Raw genomic sequence first — 19,418 nt, 5'->3', positions numbered from 1 at the left:
GACTACAAATATACAAATGCTGCCTTTTGACTTTATATGGATTTATTGCAATAGCGTGCTCACTTACTAATCAACCTGAAGTTTTCTGTGAGGTTACAAGATCATTCTTATTACTATCGTCTACCTATAAATGAAAAAGTGAAAGAAGAAATTATAAAAAACAAGTTGCCTAACATAGAGGGTGGGGTTAAAAATGGGACTGAGAATTGTAAAAGTGTTGAAGATAGTGCTCTGCATTCAGTAAGCCCTTCCATGTTTGTGGGGTAAGAGAATGAACTGGCTCTCCAAGAACCCTGTGGTGAACAAGCCCCGACCCTTGCCAAGACCCACAGATGCTCACATCGGATGAAAATTACATGAGACATGTATTTCCGCTACTGCCTTTGACCATCTCTTTTTGCCCCTGTCGCTCTTATTGGTCTCTCTGCTGCCTCTGAGACAACCTAAGTTTGGTCCAAGTGAGTTCACAAAGTAATATATTCATAATAAGGGAGCCCTAAATTCTAAATCTAGTCTTCCCAGCTCTCCCAATAACTCTTGGCCTTAGAGAAGTCAGAACAGATGCCTTTATCTCCCCATCTGCAGAAGGATTAAAGGCTGAATTTGATCAATAGTCTGTTGATGTTAAGGATGTTGGAACCACCCTTTTCTTCCTCCCAAGGGCACGCTTCCAAGAGTTTAAATGGTGTTAAGAGATCTGGAAAAGCCAAAGAAAGAGTTTTCTTTTATCCCTAATTCCATACGACCTACTGCCGGACTCTCTACAAAGCTAAAAGAGAAACTGGATGAATTGTACTCCCAGTTCAGTAATGTTCCAGAGCATGGCTGATAGTGTCTTTGCTGACCAGGATGTGTGGCTGCTGTCATGCTGGGCTTGTTGCAAAATTAATGCTACATAAAAGTGAAATGAAATTGGAATTATTATTATTAAATATGTAACAACAATAAGAAAGAACTCCTCTTACCACCCTCAAAAGCCCAGGAAAAGCGTCCAGATAGTTTTTCTCACTAGCAAAAAAAAAGGAGTCTAAATAGTTTCATGGGAAGGTTTAATTAACAGTAAAAATGCAGTCATACTTCTTATGCCTTCTCTTGGGAAAAGTTAATAAACAGTTAAATTAGAAAGAAGAAGAAGAAAAGTCTCAGGACTTGGATGTTCTATAACCAAGAATACTCAGTCATTAGAATTTAAATATCTGAAAAAACATTGAAAGGTTACTTGTCCAAAGTACCAAGGGCAAAATCTAGAATTCTCTTCAACTAATCAAAGTGTCATTTCCTTTCCCACTCATTTTCAACGTGATCAATCACATTGAATTACATTTTCAATCACATTGATAAAAGGATGGCTCACAGATCCACATTTTCACTTCATTCTTGTTCAAAGAACAAACATATTAAACAATGTCTACAGGACATTATGAGCATGTTGCCTCTGAATCTTTGGCTACGGGTAAACTGGCCAGCTAGTTACCCAGCCAACAGCCAGCCACATAGCTGTGTACTCTCAAAGAACAATGTATGTCTTGTCTTCATTCCCTGAGTCCACAATCATTTCTCCAATCAAGTAAAAGACCCTGGGTGAAAAAGTGACCCTGCCCTCGAAGAGCTTAAAATTGGGTCTAGAAGACATATTTGCATGCCAAATTACTATAACACAAAGTAAAATATAGTAACTGCCGTAAACAAGGTTTCAAAAAAACCAAACATCTATGACATTTCAGAGGCCACTGCTACATTGCGAAAAAGGAAAGATTTCCCAGCATTTTAAAAATCACTCCCGAAAAGAGTCCAGTTATTAAACAGATCTGAAGAAACAAAGCATCATAGCTGAAGGAGAGAAAAAAGTTAAAAAACTGTTTTAAAGCAGCATTTTCATTTTTTCATTCAACTACACACACTCCAGAAAAGCATAAAATGAGATCAAAGTTCTCCAGTGAAACTGCCTGTTCTCTGGGAGAAAGCCAGTTTCAAATGCACCAGCAATTTCGAGATTACAGTGTGAAGCGAGGGAACTTTACATCGCTATACACATGCATTGCCCAAATTACCCTCAGGATTAAAAATCACGTTTTATTTTTTAAATTAACACAGTAACATGCCCAGTCAGAAGCTTCTTACCTTTGCTGTTTAATTATCCATCTGATTGCAGCTCAGATCTGCTCTTCATAATCCAATTTTGAGAAAAGGATGCATCTATTTAAAAGCATTCGTTGTTTGTTCAAGTAGAAAGTTGACTGAATTCTCCTGGACTAGAAAGAGATTGGCGTGTTTGCTTGGGCATATCAAATTATTTAATTACAAAACTGGGAATTATTCCATGGATGTGAATGGATATCTAATTTATGTCACAAAGGAGAGATACTCTTAGGAGAAGTTATTTACTTACTCATTTTCCTAACTAGATTTCCAGGCACATGAGAATTTCAAGTCAGGAAAGCATTGCCAACAATGTTCCACCAGAGAAAACCAAAGAGAGACCATAAATGTCTTGTTAGCTGTAAATAATGATAAAATGGAGATCTTTGGGAATATTATTACAGCTGGTCTAGCCTAAAGTGTTTTAAATTGATATTAACCCAAGTAACTTTCAGTACACTTATTTTAATTTATGCATTAAAATAGGTTTTTGTACATTTTGCCACAAAACAAGAAAAATCAAGGTAAAAGATCAACTCCTTTATTTTTTTACAAAATATTTTTCCCAATGGTAAGATCGATAGGTCTGCCTTCTCTGCTTATGTTGACAAATGTACCTCTCCTGCCCTCTAACTTAAGTATACACCTCTCTGCAGTAGCTTGTCTGAACTTGTTAGTCTATAGTTCTTACTGACAATTTCTAAGCTATCTTTTAGTGATCTTTTGAGGAAATGATTTATCAGGGCATCTTGTATGTTCTTCTGTGTTCATTCTCCCTCCGTTCTCTTTCTTTCCTTGGCACCAGAGGACACATACACAAGTCTGCACACCTACAGAAGTCTGGAATTTACGGTGGCTTATTTGTTTGTACTTGAATGTATTCAGAATTGTACTTGAATGTATTCTGCACACATACAGAAGTCTGCAATTTACGGTGGCTTGTTTGTTTGTATTTGAATGTATTCAGAAGCTATTTTTAAGAAAAGGACTGGACTGGGAAATAGGAGATATGCAGCCTGGCCATTGCGTAGCCTTGAGCCAGTTGTCTAATTCACTGGACCTGTCTTCTCAGGCACAAAATGAGGAGGACCCTGCTAGATGATCCATCTCAAAGGTTCTGACAACCCTCACCTGGATGACTCTCCAGCTCTTTGACTTGGAACCTCACACCTGGATGCTGTTTGTCACATTAAAAGATGGTTGGATCTTCTCCCGATGGAGATATAAACCACGCAAAGACAAAGGGCACATACAAGGGGAAGAGTGTAAACAAGAGAGAAGCAGGCAGAAAGGGGTGCATGGGAGGATCCGGGGCGGGGAAGGCAGAGGAAGAGGGAGAGAAAGAAGAAGAAAGAGAGAAAAAGAGAACAATGAAGAGAGAGGAAAAATCCAGAGATGTGGAGGAGTGAGGGGGGGCAGGATAAAGTATTTAGAAAAAGAGAGGGGACACTACAAAGATAGGCATGGTTAAGAGAACTAAAGAAGAGATCTAAATAACAGTATGTAACTCTAATTACAGAGTAAAACATTTGAAAATTTTCACATGCATTTTTTTTACATGGTAACAAATGCCTACAGTTATTTGTTTCTCTCCAGAAAGAAAAAAAGGCAAAATATTTAAATATTGGAATGATGACTTTAAATTGCTGTCAATATTTGTGAAGCAACAAAGGTATTTTCTATTATGGGTTTACTAAACACTAGATGGTGACATTTCAAACAATCATATGTTATCACTGAAAAATAAGCACAACAGAAATTCTAGCACAGGGCCTGGGAGATAGTAGGCATAAATATACCTCAAAGAGAGAGAAGGAGGGAAGAGAGAGACAGAGAAAAGACGGCTATATTTTAAAGTGACATATAAATCATCTTCCTGGGCTCAAAGACCATGTATTATCATGGAGAGAGGACAAAAGGATAAAGTGGGCCCTCATAAAATTGCTTACGACTCTGAATGAGCTGAAAGTAAAAACTACAGTAAAAAAGTTAAGCAACCAGAACTCAACAACTAGAATCCTGAGTATACAAGAACACATCCACATTCCTTTACAGTCCAGTATTCAAGGAAAGAGACAAATTTACAACAAAATAAAAGATTTCAGTGTTCATGAAATAATAACAGCAATCACCACTACCACCAGTAGCACCTCCCTAGGAATGTCTCTGAAGAACATCCCTACTTCCTACGTCATTAACATCCACAGATCAATAACCACTGTTACTCCACTCAAGCCCAGGAAGCCATGTAAGGACCTCCTCGGTCAATTAAAGCTTAGTTACTAAAGTAGTGTGCTTCACAGTCAAGATGAGTTGAGAGTTTGAAATACCAGGCCACCCATAAAATTTGTGGAACCAAAGTCCCCCGGCCAGGAGCCCACTCCCCTTCTCTTTCCCACCTTCAGTTCTGTTCTGCAACATGAGGAGCCTTGCACAAACTCAAGAGGACACCCGAGCCCACACATCCAAGATTCACACACAGGCCCACACTCTTTGGCCCTAGGATTGCTCACGCACAAGTGGCGCAGTCCATCCTTGGGAGATTTGACTCCAAGACAGGCCCACACAAGCTCTGAAAGTAATATGGGGACCACTTAGGGAAGAGTTTACAGGGTCCTGAGTGGTTTAGAAGTGGGGGTGCAGATGCATTGGATGGACAACCTCCGTTCGGCCCTGCAGAACTCTCTCCTCATGGGACATGGTACAGCTAGAGGAGGGCCAGAGTGGGGCCCTTTACAGCAAGGGACCTGGGGCAAGAGCCCCTCTTCCCAAGGTCAAAGGGCGTTACTACTGTGTATGGTATTTCTGCCTTAATCTGAGTTAACCAAAAAATCTAATTAGCTGTATCTCATATGCCAAGCAGCCAGACACTGAGTCTTGCTTTTACTCTACAGTGAAAACAACCAACATAACTGCTAAAATTACTTCAGGCAGTCAAATGATTTTGGCTTTAATACCATGGAGTCCACAGTTAGCACAAGAAGATACATTTCCTTCAGCAAGAAAACCCTAGACACAGTGTACATACTGCTTGAGAATAAGCTAGCACAAAGAGAAGCTTTGTGAGCTGTTAGGCAGCGACCAGGTAGAGAGCAAAATTTTTGTCTCAATTTCTCCTTTTCTAACTTTCAGTCTAGAAAGCACCATGTGTCAAGGCTAACTGAAGGCAAGAAGCCAAATTTGATGATAAACCTTCCCTTTCTTTCTCCCCTCTTGTAACCCCTCACCCAGACATATCTGAGTTGTTCTCCAAAGGAGCACAAGAAGATTCCCTCTCCCAAGGAAGCGTTCTATACCTCTATTTCCCCCTTTCTACCACCACACAATTTGGCCTCATCTTTCCAGGATTCTACCTGGTGGTGGCCAACCAACTAATAGAATAAACTACCTACTGTGTACCAATGGGCTGGTGAGTGTTATCAGTTGAACAGATTATCCATCCAAGTTAATTAACACTGTAAGCAGGGCCTTGGGAACACATCATTCCTTAATATGCAGCAATAATTCCAGTAGAAGATATATATCACAAAAATGGGATCAGGTCAGTGGGAGCACACCAGCTTCTTAGAACAGCTTAAATATATCATGCAGGCAACTGCCTGTTGCATGAAGAGGCCTCTGTATATGGTCAGACCACAGGGAAGAGATAAGAGAGAGGAAACTTGTCCTATTAGGTTTGCAGTGCAGTTGAAGAGACAGAATTTATATAAAATGAAAAAGCTTTAATAATGAGAATGCAAATGGAGGAGTTAGAAAGCCTTTTCCCTCCTTATTTCTAATACTCTCCCAAAAGTCTCATCTGCCGTAAGCTTTCCTTGAAATTTTGATTTAGAGACGGGAAACTTGGCTTGAAGAGCAAAAAGTAGCTGGGAAGAACTTAGATGTATTTCCTTTCTTCTCTGCTCCCTCATTTTTTCAGTCCCCAGAGCTTGGGCCTTTGAAGGATGTTTGGATGTGGTCCATATATGTTCTACATGCCTCTGTCTTTTAAGTCTTATTTTTATTAATGTATCAAGAGTTAGCTTTAGTCATCTCTGCATAAGGGTGAATAGTGATCCCACTTCAGTTTTTCCAGCTGCTTGTTTGCATTGCTCTGGCCCATGATTTCAAAAATGCAATTAATCCTTGAAATCCTAGAACCCTAGACTTGGAGTCAGAGGGTGCACGTTTCAATTTCAGTTCTATCACTGAGTCACCATGGGGAAGTTGTTGAAATCTTCTTTGAGCCTAAATGTCATCTATAAAATGGAGATTTGTTTCAGCAAGGACTAAATCAAATAGCATGGGTGGGAGAACACGCTACACAGCAGTGTTCCACATGTGTGGTTCATGTGAGCATTCATGCCGGAGGTTCTCTGCTTTGGAATTTCTCAGAACAAGCTCAGATCCATTCATGTATTCAGCTAACAAACACTTTCTTGAGCACCTAATATGTGTCAGACTCTCCACTAAGCACCGTGAGAAGTGCTGGAGAAACAAACCATCCCATTGCTACTGGATAGCTTCTATTTTCAATTTCTATTTACCTCTCTTCTAGTATTTGCCCTTTTGGAAAATAGTTAAGAATGTATGCCATGTTTGTTTACTTAAAATATATCTATTTGCAACGTTTTAGAATGAAGACCATCCATCCCTGGGCTTTATGTGTATACATCAAAATGTCCATGGTTGGTGTTTTTTCAAGACACATTAATCAGCACAGTCTCTAAGAAATCCTCTCTTGGGTTTGATAGAAGAGAATTAAAATATATCTGGACATTATCAAGCCTGGTTTCCAGGCTGCCATGGGAGGCTGGAGTTAGAAGGGACAAATTCAATTATTAAGAATGGAAGTTTCCAATAATCAAAGAAGAGAATTGGTAATGAGCAGCACACGGAGATAACGAGTAAGCACGCACACTGCACACCAGGACCCATCTGACACCCGTCTGCAATCCAAATGTACTCCTTCTCATTCTGCCACCACTGAAAACCAAAAATGTCCAAGCAATATCTAAAGAATAATTCCTGCTCACTTGCGTCCCTAGTTATGACCGAATAAAGGCAGGCTGGCATCTTTAAAGCTTGGATACAATGAGCGCCTTTCTACTGGACAATTAGCTACCCAAAGCAGTGTGACTTGGTACAAGTTTTATTGGTTACAAATGGGCATTAGCACATAGTTATTCGAAGTATCACCTTGCACTATTAATTCCAGGGAAATCACATACTGAACCATTTATTAAAATGGGAAAGTCAGAGCTGTTCAGATCCCAGCAAAGCTAATTGACATAACCATCAGGATAAAGCAGGAGTTTGAAAACATTTTTGGTGCAATTTTGGTCAAAATCATTAATTATATAAAATTCTGTATGTCCGTGGCTTCTATTCTCCTTAATATACATTACTATTAGAAGAATGAGTTCCCCGCCCAAAAAAAATGGAGAAAAGTGAAGAAAATAACATTATTTTCAACTCCTCTCTTCAAACACTCATCTTCTCCATAGGTTTATGATGAGTGAGAGAAAGAGAAGAAAAACTGGCCTGCTGGTGAGTACACAGTGGGGAGGAATTCCCATGCATAGGCAGGGCTGCCACTTTGCACTTCATTCATACTCTTTGTGAAATTTACCTCCATACCATAACCCTATTGACAGAATTTCCAATGATCCACAAAAAGGGAAAGTGCTCCTAGCCCAGGAAAATATCTTGTTGCCCTGTGAGTTAGTTCAATCTTAAGGAGATAAGGAGAAAAAAGAGAAAGTGTTCATTGACTTTAATAATTACTCCAGAAGTTCCACAAATAGATGTAGAAGTATCTAAGAATCGTAAAAGATTTGATTCTGTAATCACAAGAAAGAAAGTCTTTCCATTTGACTGATCCTCAGATAAACAAAACCACCGTGGAAATGGCTGAGCAAACAGTTTTCCTATCTTCACACCCACACGCCTGGTGGATCATATCAGCAAGCAAAGAAAACATTCACCAAATTTCTGTTGATGAAACTTAGTGGGGAGAGGTGCCCTCCCTTTGGTTGACTTTGAAAACATTAAGCCATTTACTTTAAGATTTTGTTTCAACCTGAAAAATGGAGTTGTTATCATTACCATATGGTGTTTAAGGACAAGCCAGCCTGAGGGGAGGACGAGGAATTTCTATCAGGCCAGATGAAGGATATCCTTGGACCTCAGTCAGGTGAGCAAGTGACATTCATGGCTAAATTGTTCTTATCCCAGACACTTCAAAGTTGCATGATGAGCCTGCTTTCCTGGGGTGCTCAAAGATGTGTTAGAAGCAGGAGCTCTGAAAATCGGGCAGGACAGGTAACTCTAAGTTGGGCTGGTGCTTTAAGTGCCCCCTCCTGCCTCCTCTAACCATGCGTCCCCATGGGGCTAGCATTCTGCAAGGTTGGGGGATACACTCGCCTTCCAGACCATTCCCCAGGTACTCATGACTCTGGAATTCCCTGCCCCAAATGGTCCAAAGCCAGCTTCCGGAGAGGGGAGATCACTTCATGGTCAGGACGCCCTCACCTTGGGCAGCTGTTGGACAGCAGGTGTGGATAAACTTGAATGAGCAGACTGGCTTGTCCGCACATGTTCCTACAGGACTCCTCCAGTTGCATAGCAGAACCAAGGGCAGGAAGAGTAGGGACAAGGCTGTGGGACAAGAGGGCCTCTAGACCTGGGCCCACAAATGCCAAGAGTGGCCTGGAATGGGGTAAGTCACAGGCTGAAATGAGTGCTAGTCAGCGATCCCGGGAAACATTTTCCCCTCTCTCTCCTATACTCACAGTGACTGCATAACTTATTATCCAAACCAGGCACACTGTTGAGTGTAAAGGGGACCCTAACCAAGGGGGATACCAGCTCAACAGATGAAGCCAAACTGTCCTGCAATCTGGGATATAAAGTCATCTCAGCTACATCAAGCTGCAGGTTGTGACTTCCCTTATAAAGATCCCTCATTAACACTGAGCCCAGAGTTCCATAAAGAATTGCCATCCATTGGCATCCAGCATTTCTCTTTCTCATCAGGTTCTTTTTTTCTCCTCATTAGAGAGTGTTTACACTTGCTGCACCCCAGAAGTAAATAAAACTTCATTCTTGTCATGTACAACAGACTTTGGGTATATAATAGAAAGCATCGTATGTAGTTCCAGCTTCTGTTGTTTATCTGCAAAGCTTGTTCAATCTGTTAAATTTGTGGATTGGCATCCTAATAAAAGGCGTAGAAAATGAAAAGGAAACCTAAGAAACCAGAGAACTGTCGGAAATCTGCAAACACACCAAAGCAAGATTGCTGCATGAGGTAGAAAATCAAAGGTAACAGGAAACAGAACTTCAAAAGAAAACATTGTGATGGCCTTTTCTGCGCTCAGCCTGGGAATGCAAGATTTGATAAGGACCAGTTAGTGTTTTCCAGAAGTTCACGCCCCAGAGGAGGGAGTTTCTGGTACGGTCTAAGACCACATCCTTGGCACCTGGTTAATGTGTCTCCCTTGCTGCTTCCTGGCAAATTCCAGTAGCCTGATTTCATCTCACAGCCATTGTACAACACACACACACATACACATACACATGCTTTCTTCCCACAGTGCTTCCAGGCAGTCTGTCCTACTGTCTACCGTTATTGACACTGCAGTGTTTAAACATGACCACACATCACAATTACCCACAAATAGTTTCTCTAACATATACATTCCCAAGCAGCACCCCACAGAGAGTGAATCAGCAGGTCTGAGGTGAGGCCAGGACATTTCTACCCTTAGTAACCAAGCCAGATGACTATAAAAGCAAAACATTTTAACCCCTGCAGAAGCTCAGCTAGAGCAACACAGGCCGGACCACTGTCCCACCAGGATGCAGCCACGCCCTCATCATCTGTTTTTCCCAGTCTGCTTTTAGGCTTGGGTCTTCTTAGAAAGCACTGAAGATGCTCTACCTAACACCCTGGCTTGAGGCACCACAGCAAATGGCTGTCTTTTCCTGCCATAGCCGAGCTCCAACCAACTGCCAATTCCAACACGGCCTGGAAGATTTCTGTATCCGTTCCTTTTAATGAGAAACTATTGAGCTTTATTCATAAATAAAAGTACACACATGCAGCAGATTTATGAAAACTTTACAATGATCCATTTTTTTATTGACAGTTTTTGGTTCCTAATCTAATAATAAAACTGTTCCTTTGAATGAAATTTTAACTCATTTCTTTCTCTTCTCTTCCTCCTCCTCTGCATCCCACACTCATCCATTCTGTGATCGGTGAGCTTTTGTTAAATGAACGATTCTCAACGAACAGAGGCCCAATCCTTCTAGGAGAACACATCGACATCTCCAGGAAACCATGTAATTTTTCTATTTGTGAAAATGAAACAAACATTTTCAAAGGATAAGAAATGCTGCTAGCTTCATCTTTGATTCATCCAGAATATGGATGTGAGAAAATCATAGTGATCAATCAACATGAATTTTGTGTTTTACAAAGAGCCTAGAGTAACCAGAAATAAGCCCAAGTTTATAGGTGAAATTAGAGAAATGCTATCTGGTAGAAATGGCTCCTTGTCAGTGGAAACGCTGACCATGGGAGTTCAGGCATCAGTCTAGCCATCATCACAGGCAAACCCACAGATAAGTCAATTGTTGATAGAGCAGTGGAGGTAAAAAGAGTCCTACTCCCATGGCACAGTTCTAGGGTTTAGCGTTACCCAGCTCAGTAAAGTAATTGGTGCAGTGACTGCCAGTTCTCCTGGGAGCAGCCGCTGCCCGTCTCCAGAGATGTTCCCACAGATCTCAGGGATGGAGCCTTTGCATGAGAGCCCTCTGGTCTTGACAGCTGAAAATCTCAACATGGCTGGAGGGAACAAGTCAATGCTAAGCATGGGGTCCCAGTTCCCAGCTATCAGGCTGATATGGCTTTGGAGGGTAAGGAGCTGTACAAGTCAAAAATAAAAAGATCAGACCCGAATGTGGAAAATGAACCTACTTACCTTCTGAATATGTGTCAAGCTGAAGAAATACTCTTCAATATATTTAATTAACTTATGCCTCATTTATCTTTTTTCATTGTTCTTTTACTAAGTTTTAGATAACGTTCCTAAGGTAGTTTAAAAGAGAGACCAAATGCTTGCCCTCCATAAATCATGACTTCCATAAATCATAAGACAGAAGATATGTATAATCCCATTTATGGAAATGTAAATTTGTCATGAAATAGCTTGAAACAAAGTTTGGATGAATGTTGCAAACTTTCTTATTGATCAGTTTGAGATTGTCCAAGATTTTTGTTCCTGTTACTTAACTCTCTTCTACTATAAACATTTATTACTTGTATGCTTTCCAAGCTTAAAAAAGGAGGTGGAAAATATTGAAGCTATTTACTAATGGAAGTCAGCATCAGACATTGCAATTAATTATTTCAAAACTCCAGGAACAAATGGCTGACATTCGCCTTGTGACCACGTCGCTTCTTTGGCTGTGTTAGTCGCCGTTACCAAAGTGCAGCTGCTGGTTAGAGTGGAAGTATTTGCCTGTAACCTTATTTCAAAACAGGGGTACAAATGACAGTTCACTTACTCTCCTGAAATAGCCACTAATTCCACAAATTATCTGCTTGTTGTTCGAGACAGGGATCCTCACAGATAAAGTAAATAAGGATGTCTCCTATCAATGATTTGAAAAATATGTTCATTTAAAAATTACTCAGGGGCCAGCCCAGTGGCATAGTGGCTAAGTTCACACTCTGCTTTGGTGGCCTGGGGATCACGGGTTCAGGTCCCAGGTGCAGACCTAGCACCACTCGTCAAGCCGTGCTGTGGCGGCATCCCCCATAAAATAGAGGAAGAATGGCAAAGGTGTTAGCTCAGGGCCAATCTTCCTCACACACAAAAAAATTACTCAGTGTCACAACTGACGTTTCAGTTGTATAGTTCTTTTTGCTTCCACTTTTAATGGAGGGTATAAGGCAAGAGGCAGACACCAAATGTTGCCTAAGGGGATTTAAATTGGCTCTATTAAATATCTCTCTGACTTCAAGACAATGTTTAAAAATGCGTCGGGCTTAACATTTTACAAAAGCTTCTTTTTAAACATTAATTTTTCTTCTGTGCACCACAAGAGAGAAATTGCGTATTCGGGTTCTCAGTTAGGAGCAACTCAATAAAATCAGAATCACCCAAGGCAGGCTCTATCTCTTCATCTCGATCACTCAGTGGCTTGCTTGATCATACTTTAGACCCATTATCATTTATAATTTTCTTGCCTTCAAGATCTGACATTTTGGCACACCCCTCTCTAGCTACCACCTCAAATTTGTCCACCTTTCCTGCTCTTTGCCACCTGTCGAACTTATCTATTCAGCCTCTTCTGCCTTCACAGCCTATGGTCAACCATTTCCAACCAAATTGTCTCTGACCTCTGAGATTCCCTAGTACTCTTGACTTTCCATTAGAATCCTTGCTTGGACTGACCCAATTCATTTCTTCATTGTCAATTCTGGGATGTCACTAGAGAAAGTCCTATAACAATACCCTGTAGAACCATGCTACTCACCCAGTCCTAAGTACTGGCCATCACTAGACAATCACCTTTTTTTATCTTTAATATACATCTAAGCTTTCTCCAATCCTTTTGTATTCTCAAATATACCTTTGACTTCCTCAACAAATAGCTTCATTGCCCACTCTACAAAGATTGAGACGATTTTAAGTGAATTGCCTCAACTTTCCCTTCTGCCACATTAAACGTCATAGGTCATCACACATAGTCTCCTTCCCTCCAATCTTAAAGCAGGGTCCCTATTCTTTTCTGAGACCAACCTCTGCAGCCATGCTCCTGACCTATTCCTGCCAGCCCGCTCTCTCCATCTTCCTCACTATTTCCTGCATCTTTAGCCTTTGCCTCCCCCCTCCTCGATAACAAAGATAATTGTCTCTCTTGGAAAGAAGTCATTTCTTGATCCTGCTTCTCCCAAAGTTTTCCCTCCTTTTATTGAAAAACTACTTGAAAGAATAGTTTACTCTAATGGAATCCATTTCCTCTTTCCTTTCTCTTCTTGAGCTCCCACTTCTGCCCTCACCAAGCTAACGCATCCGGTCTCACTAAGGTCACAAGGGACCCACTCATTACTATCCCAGGTCTCTACTCTGAATTTGAATTTGTCCTGCTTCAACTCCCAAAAATGGGAAAGTCCTCCTTAAACTCTCATATCTCTTCTTTTCCTCCACTCCACACCCTCCTTTTCTGTCTCCTACCTCTCTGAACGCTCCTACCCGGTCTCATTTGCCGACTCCAACATTGAGTCTTTTCTTCTACAGACTCTTTCCTTAGCAACTGCATGCATCTCAGGTCCCCAACAATCACCACTATGCAGAGGACTTTCAACTCTAGAGCCTTCAGCCCTTATCCCAATACTGAGTCACTAGCCCATTTCTACTGCCTGTTGGGGATTCTCGCGTGGAGAGCCCGAGGATGGTCTGGCATGCGGAACAGGATGGATTTCCTATACAACAGTTGTTTGGCCTTGGGTGAACCATGTAACATGAGTCCTAATTACTAATAATAGTAGTACTTACCTCATAGATTTGCTAGTGAAGTTTCAGTAACATAAAAGTAAGAATCTAACTTTTATATTGATTCAACAAACATATATAGCACTTATGTGTCAGGCAGGCTTCTAATATAGCACTTTACAAATAATAACTCATTTAATCCTCACGAGAACTCTGTGAGGCAGAAGTATTATTACCCCCTTTTCACAGATGAGAAAACTGAGGCACAGCCAACTTAGGCAACCTCCCCAGGCCACAGAGCCACAGTGGCAAAGCCTGATTCCAACCCAGGCAGTCTAGCCCCAAGAGTTTATACTCTTGACCACTGCACTAAGCTGCCTTTCATTACGTCGCCTTTCTGCCAAAATGCAATCATCATTATTAAATCAAAAATCCAAAACATAAGATCACCCTTGCTCTTCAAATTCCTTTTCTGAGTTCCTGGTTGGTTAACAACACCAATTGTATAAAATACAACCTCATCATCAGCTTTCCCTCCTCTCTCACCCTGAGAACCCATTGTTGCCTAATCCTATTGCATCCGCTTCTGAAATAGTGGTCCTATTCCCACAGTGGTGCTTCAGTTCCAGCCCATTTCACTGGCACTTACACTAAAAAAAAGAGAGAAAACCTCCTATATATTGGGACTATTGGTGAAATTTGAATAAAGTCTGTAGATCAGATAACAGTTAGTATCAATATTAAATTTCCTGATTTCAATAATTGTACCAAAGTTATATAAATGAAAGCCCATGTTTTTAGGGAACATACTGAAATATTTAGGGGTAGAGAGGCATGATGTTGGCAACTTACTCTCAAATGGCTTAGAAAAAATTCAGTATTATGTATACATTAGAGAATGAGAGAATGATGAACCTAATGTGGCAAACAATTGGTAAATCCGGTTGAAGGACATTTCAAAGCTCTTTGTTCTTGAAACTTTTCTCTAAATTTAAAAACATTTCAAAATGAAAAGTTTTTCAAAAAAAAAGTAACCAGTCTCCTCACTGCCCCTGGGACATACACAACTGACCATGGCCCTCTCCTGCCACCCGACTCCCGAAGGTCCCCTCACCAAAGTATAAAAGGCTCACCATGCAGACCCAATAAAGTTCAAAGCACTCAGCTGGCCTGCAAAGTGATGCATAACCTCCCCCCACTTCTAGTCCCATCTCCAGTGCCTTTTCCAACAACAGGCACAGACTCCCTCCCTGTAGTTTCGGTAGCCATGCCCCCGACCCTACCCCATGCCAGCACCAACACTTTCCAGCTTCCATGACTTTGAAGGGGCTGTTTCCTTTGCCTAGACTAGAAGCCCCTTTCTTCCTAAAGGTAAACATCAAAGTCATATCCTTCCATCAAAGTCTAATTTGAATTCTGTTTCTTTCAAAATGCCTTCCCAGATCCACCCAGCAGGAATTTGTTCACCTTACCCTGTCCTCCCAAAGCAGATGTTTGCCTCTGTGTATAGCCTACTTCCATTCAGTCTCATATTGAAATTTTTATTTACGTCTTTTTTACCAAGGAGATTACAACTTTAAAGAAGTTGATAATAATATGGTATTCACCCTGACACCCCTACCCTCTCTTACATAATTTTGCAGAAATTATATATTACATAATTCAAAAAATGTATGCTGCCAAGGCTGATCAGGGCTATGGGGCAGCAGTTAGGAGGGGACAAGAAGAAGACAGTGAGTACTGAATGCATGATGTTCTTATTCTTACCCGGGCATGCTCCCCACTCTCCACTGCTCCCATCGCTCTGAGGAAAGGCGAAAGGAATGGCCCTTCTGCGCTCAGGAACCTCCTCCCCAGGCTCACCTCACCCTATAACAGTGTTCTTTTAGGAAGCTCCTGCCCCTTTCCAGGAGGCCCCTTTTTCAGTCATTCCTGCCTGTGCCACCCTGCCTCACACAGACCTCCCAGCATGCTCTGCCCAGCACTGGCTGCCCTCCATCTGGCCGCCTGCAGCAGAGGAAGCGTGTGGGTGGAGCTTCCCTTCTACAAGTCAGAGCTGCACCCAGGAGTCTAAGTGCTTGAATGACTTTGCTTTCAATGCTTTGCTTTATAATTTTTTTTTGAGGAAAAAAAATCAAGCCTTTTGAGAAAACTTACTTAAAAGAGGATTATTAAACTCCTTAGAAAGTTCCAGGTAAAAAGAAAAACAAGGATGCTCAAGAAGAATGGAAATTGAATTCCCTTTGCCTTTTAAGTCAGCTTTCCCCTCCTGTCACTCTCCCTAAGCATCTAGCCCCTCTCTCTCTTCTGGTGCACCTAGGTTCTGCTCAGATCAGGGTCGGATCCAGCTTTCGTCTCTTCCTCTTACTGACAGAGACTGAGGCTCGAGGAGGTCGGTGACTTGCTGAAGGTTATGTTGCCCTGAAGTGGGCTCCAAGTTTGTCAGTAGGTTTATTTGTTCTACAACTGGAGTTCAAGACCCAAGTCTGAGATTTGGGAGTTGCACACTTCGTAACAGCCAGAAGAGTGCATGAGATTCTCAAGGGAGAATAGGAGAAAACTATATGGCGGAGGTCAGGACATCGGGAAAACCTGCATTTAGGGCACAGGGTAAGTCGCCCTGTGGTCCCCAAATATGGCCTTTCCATTCAAACTCCAGGTGATTACTTCCTAAAATTCATCGTATTGTGAGTAACATGAACATTCACCACCCTCGATCCAGTCCTAAATAGAAGACCCATTCTTTTTTTCTTTCATTCATTCAGCAGGTATTGATTGAATGTCTAGCATATATCGGAAATTATTCTAGCTGCTGAGGATACATTAGTGTATCAAATAGACTACGTCTCTGCTTGTAGAGAATTTAGCAGAACTACATTTTACTTTTGTAATCTTGCCATATCTGAAAACTCAGAGACTTTCTAGAACAAATTATTTATTCCCTGTGAACCTCACTTCCCTCACCTGTTAAAGAGGAATATCAAAAGTTTACCACTCAGGTGCCCATCAATAGATCAATGGATAGGGAAGATGTGGTATATTCACTCACACACACACACACACACGCTCTCACACAATGGAATACTACTCAGCCATAAAAAAGAGAAAATTGTGTCATTTGCAACAACACAGATGGACTTTGAGGGAATTATGCAAAGTGAAATAAGCCAGACAGAGAAAGACAAACACCATATAATTTCACTCATAAGTGGAAGATAAACACGTGGACAAAGAGAACAGATTAGTGGTTGCCAGAGGGGAAGGAGGTGCGGGGGTGGGCACAAGGGGTATTTCATCCATACATATAGTGACGGATGAAAACTAGACTATTGGTGGTGAGTATGATGCAGTCTATACATAATAACGTACACCTGAAATTACACAATGTTATAAGCCCATATTACCTCAATAAAATAATTTTTGAAAAAAACTTTACCACTCACACCACATAGGACTGCAGTGAGAATTGAGTAAAATATCATCCATAAAGTGCCTAGTATAGAGCCTCACATTCAGTATACAATCTAAAAGCGGTAATATGTAATTATGATTACACACTACGCTAAAACCAGAGTCACCATTCACTTATCCCTCAGAACTAAACCTTACAAATAATCCCATCACCTTGTCCTAACTCTAGTCATTCAGAAACAACCCTCACAATTATTGTTATTTCTGCACTCACCTCTGTCGTATACTCAATACATCATCCTCACTTCCAGCAATAAGTGTAGAATCATGGGTTTTATATGCAAGTTTTATACCTTTCCTAATACACAATAAATTCGTAACTAATTATCAAAATTTAAAAGGTCCATTCATGTGACACAGCACCTAAAATTAACTCAGATATCACTGGAAGTATGCTGGGTCTACTTTGGGTAACACTTCTCCATATGCTCAACTTTGCAGAGCTGATCTAAATTTGGTTTATTTAACTGAAACACATTTTGGAAAGCTCCAGAGTTTGCCACCCTCTCACAGCCTCTATGGCTGCTCTCCTATGGCAGCCCCTCAGCATCTCTCTCCGACACCACTGTCCTAGTCTCGCAGCTTCTACCCTTGAAACCAGATCATGACTTTCCCCTGCCCCAAATCCATCAGTGGAGTCCCATCTCATTCAGAATAAATGCAAAGACCTTACTGAGCTCCACAAAGGCCCTACAGGATCCAGCCTCTGCTCATCTCTCCACCACATTTCCTACCACTCTTCCCACTGGAAGCACGGATGCCGCCGTACTGGATGTTATTCAGGCAGCGTTTGCATCTGCTATTCCTCTGCTTGCAGCATCCTACCCAGATCATCACGCTCACACCCTCACTTCAGAGATCCTCCCTGAACACTCTCTCACTCCTCCATCACTGTCTTTCTGCTCACCTTGCTTTATTTTCTCTATAACACTTATCACTACCAAACATTAAATGAGATATTCACGCATTGGTTTACTGTCTGCCAAGCGCCCTTAGATTGTAAGCTCTGGGAGGGCCTGTACTTGGTCTATGTTGTACACTGCTGTATCACTAATGCCTGAAGCAGTATGGGAGCCACTCAACAAATATTTGCTGATTGAGGGCATGAGTGAATGCGCAAAGGAGATCTTGAGGTTTCTTTGAAACATGTTCCGTTTGAGGTTTCTCCAGGATTTACAGAGTGGGCAGTAAGAAGTGCAAACCTGGAGTTTAGAAGAGAGAAAGTGAAAAAGCAAGACTAAAAATGCACAGACCCACCCACCAAATTCCTCCAAATGCCAATGGAACATTGGCCCAAAATACAGAAATTAGTTGGAGACAGGATAGAGCTCAGGGATGGATATGGATAGAATTGAAAATAACTAATTTCATTATGCAAGAATTTGTTGTGCTTAATTTGGTTTAAAAAAGAAGGGAAGGAAAGAGGTGTGTAAGTAAATAAATAAAGCAAAATTTTATTTTAGCCTTTAATCATAAGCTTTAAAAACAATTGCTGAAAAGCAACTAGGTAGAGTTTGTTTGTTTTTTCTGCCCATGTGTAGAAGTGCTAATGAACAGTAAAACTGCCCAAACGAAGTTTGCTAAGATGGAGAAAAACAGTGAAATGACATCTGGTAGGTTGAGGTCCCAGCTCATGGCCAGCCTTTATCTACAGCCCCGACCCATAACTTCGCATTCTTTCACTCTGACCCTGAGTTCCACCATGACTTGCTTTGGCCGGTGGGATATAGGAAATGTGACAAGAATAGAGCCTTGAAAAACAGACGTGTGTTGCCACCTATGCTCTTGCATGATCAGGCTTGCCTACTTTTGGACCCCAGCACCACCATGAGAACATGCCTGGACCAGCCTGCTGGAGGGATGAGAGACATATGGAGGAGTATTGAGTTCTCCAAGTCAAGGACATCTTAGACTGACTGCCAGCTAACCACTAGAGCATGGGTAAGGCTAGCTAAAGTAATCAGAATCTGGCTTAGATAAGCAGAACTCCCCTAACTAACCAGAAGACTCATGAAAATAATAAATGGTTATCATTTTAACACACCATGTTTGGAGTAGTTTGCTACACAGCAACAACTAACTGATAGAACTTAGATAATTACCCTCCAAATAATTGAGGTTAAAAGTGGAGGTTGAGGGGGAGGTCTCCCTAAGTTCAAATTCAAGGTCATAATTTAAAACTATTTTCTCTAAAAGTCAAAAGAATTAAAATGATAAATTTCCTAAGCAAAAGAGTTCTTAAGTTTCTGGTTAAAGTTTTTAAAATCCTTTGAAAACAACATGATTATGAGGAAATATGTTCAACATAATTGCAATTCA

General features: G+C 41.1%; 1 protein-coding gene across 18 annotated transcripts in view; it reads right to left on the bottom strand.

Moving 5' to 3' along the window:
- PDE4D (phosphodiesterase 4D) overlaps positions 1-19,418 on the bottom strand; it is a 1,371,041-nt gene that overhangs the window by 1,305,344 nt on the left and 46,279 nt on the right. For 4 of the 18 annotated variants that reach the window (XM_023625245.2, XM_070245837.1, XM_070245833.1 and 1 more), the window contains exon 2: positions 2,122-2,252. The gene's annotated coding sequence lies outside the window, so the exon portion shown is untranslated. 18 annotated transcript variants of the gene reach the window in all.

The sequence above is a fragment of the Equus caballus genome, chromosome 21 (genome assembly GCF_041296265.1).
Source record: "Equus caballus isolate H_3958 breed thoroughbred chromosome 21, TB-T2T, whole genome shotgun sequence".
Classification (NCBI taxonomy): Eukaryota; Metazoa; Chordata; class Mammalia; order Perissodactyla; family Equidae; genus Equus; species Equus caballus.
This window is presented reverse-complemented; position numbering and strand designations above follow the sequence as displayed.